Below are 2,664 nucleotides of genomic sequence, written 5' to 3' on the forward strand. Positions count from 1 at the left end.
GATAACTACAGGTGAGCAGGTGGAAACTGCCAGTCCCTCTGCCAGGGAGAGACGAGGCTTTCTACTCCCATAAGGATCTACAGTCATGGAAACCCACAGGGGCAATTCTACTCTGTCCAATCAGGATGTTGTGAGTCAGAAGTGACTTGATAGCAGTTTTATATTTATATCTATATTGATATCTGTATCTACAGCTACATCTATATCCATAGTCAATGCCCAAGAAAGCAGCAGTCAAGAAAGCAACAGATGCATTGAACAAATACGCTGCAAAAAGCCCACTACGGTGGATTAGCTTCCAACTCCACAGAGACCCTGTAGGGAATAGGAGAACTGTTCCTTATGGTTTCTGGGGCTGTAAATCTTTAAGGGAGCAGGCTGCCTCACTTTTCTCCTGCAGAAGGGCCGGTGGATTTGAACTGCTGACCTTGAAGTTAGCAGTCCAATGAGTAAACACTTTAAAGGTAAAGGTGTCACTTTGAATATGAAGTACATCTGAGCCAAGCCATGGTGAAGATTTTTGAGTAGGGCTCAATATATGACTTGAATCCCCACTGCACCCTGGATAGAAATGATATCTTGCAGTATTGTACTGATGGCTCAGACACCTGTCTCATGCGGCTCTATACCTTGTCAACTCTAACCTTTACTTAAATGAGTCGGAAAAACCTGGGATGATAGCATAAGAAGAAAAATAACCATGTATATTTGTTCTTCTTTCTTTGGCTACTTTAGACCTGGGTTCACTTCTAGAAAATTCCAAAAGAAAATTTAATGTAAATCTGTGGCTTTGTTAACTAAGGCTTCCAGTTAACATTAGACAATACCCAACTGTTTGGGCTAATAGCATTGCTGATGGTACCCATGGAGGGTTAGTCAAACATAGTCTTATCTCAAAACCAGTGGTAATACCGATCTCTTGGTTGAGAGTAAAAAGGGGAGTCTAGATCACAAGTACAGACATATCTAGGATCCTTGTCCTACTGGATCCACACTTCCTCCAGGGCCGTCATCGTTATTAATATTATCTGCCATATGCCAAACTTGCTTGATATTTTATTTTCTGATACAGAATGAAACACTCAAGATTTAATGGGATTCCAGCAGAAGTCAAATGTCTTCACAGTGTGACCATCATGAGTAAGCAGTAACTCTGCTGGTCCATCTTCTGGGGATTCTTCCTCTGCAATTTTACTAAATCACAGACATGGAGCCTACGATCAGTACCACTGGATGCCAAGATAATTCCATTGTGAGGCAACCACTGAACCTGAAATATTTCATCTTTATGTGTTTCGAAGGGAGGCAACTTGAGTTTCAGATGTCTTTGATCCCGGCTGAGTCTGTGGCAAGAATGAACTTACTATAAAGATGGAAAGAAAGGCAGTTCTCTACAGCAGTGTGAGCATCAACTGAGTGGCTTGGTTTGGAAGAATTGTTTGAACCAGTATCACAGATGATATGCTTCTGATCTGATCTGACCATCAGCAACCAACCTAACCAGAGACTCATGAAGTGGATGCCAAGCACCATCTTCAACTACTGTGGTATGACCAGTTGTCTTTGTATCCACCAGTTTTCCTTCCTTTGTAACAGCACTGATGACCCACAGGCAGATGGTTATGGTCACCCGAATCCCTAAAAAAGTGCCCGCTGAGATTTAGGGTGCACAAAACTTCATAGTCTTCCTTCTGATGTCCACAGAATGTCAAGTCTGGGTTACACTCTCCAGAAGAGTCTGACTGAGGAGAATGTTTCGTGTAGTCAGAAAAAGAGAACCTCATTGGATGGCATCTTGGTTGCAATAATGCAAGGATCCTGGGGCATACGATGGGCCACTTCTCCTTCATGGTTGATTTTAATTTCCATTTCAATCCTCCCACCGACAGAGCACAAAGTACAAATTCTCCTTTCTCACTGTGGTAGTGTGAGGCATCAAAGTGAGCATCTTCGTTAGGGAGCTGCACGCTGTACTTTTGCTCATCCGATGTGTGTGAGCCCAGGACAAGTTGCTCGATGGATGCTGAAGTCTTTCCCTTCTGGTCCGGCTACATCTGGAAGCCACTGTGCAGACAGCCTGGGCCACTCTAGAGCATCCATCATCACCAAATTATAAAGGAAAGTGTGTTCTTTTTCTCTCTATATATATTTTTTCTTTTTCTGCATTTTTTACTCGTCATTAATTATACATCCTTTCACAGCATCATCAAAGGCTGCTTCCTTGTCAGCTGTGGCATGCCTGAAGGATCCCAGAGTCTAGCTTTGTGGAAAGGGTGGTGATGGGGAGGTGGCCTCTATTTTTTTTTTTTTTTTGGCCACGGTATTGTCAATCACCTCATATGCACATGAAAGCTCAACAACAAATCAGGAAGACTGAAGACTGGTACCTTTGAATTGTGGTGTTGGTGGAGAATAGACCATGACCTGAGAATATAGCATGAACAAATTTGTCTTGCCAAAACACAAGGGGGCTTTAAAAAGTTGTGGAAAGTGAAATAAAATGTGGATAGTTTCCCACAAAAATTTTGAGACCCCATCATATATTGATATCTGTATCTACAGCGACATCTATCATACAATCGGAATGTTTCCCAGAAGCTAAGGTTATGAGGCTTGGTCTGTTATCAAGAGGGACCAGTCCTGGACAAAGAATCACACAGTTGG

The 2,664-nt window shown here is 42.5% G+C and overlaps 1 pseudogene; it reads right to left on the minus strand.

Moving 5' to 3' along the window:
- Positions 1–966: 966 nt before the first annotated feature.
- On the minus strand, positions 967–2,223 carry LOC101642287 (annotated as a pseudogene).
- Positions 2,224–2,664: the final 441 nt, after the last annotated feature.

The sequence above is a fragment of the Echinops telfairi genome, unplaced genomic scaffold (genome assembly GCF_000313985.2).
Source record: "Echinops telfairi isolate 266 unplaced genomic scaffold, ASM31398v2 ScPeMD7_9;HRSCAF=40, whole genome shotgun sequence".
Lineage (NCBI taxonomy): Eukaryota > Metazoa > Chordata > Mammalia > Afrosoricida > Tenrecidae > Echinops > Echinops telfairi.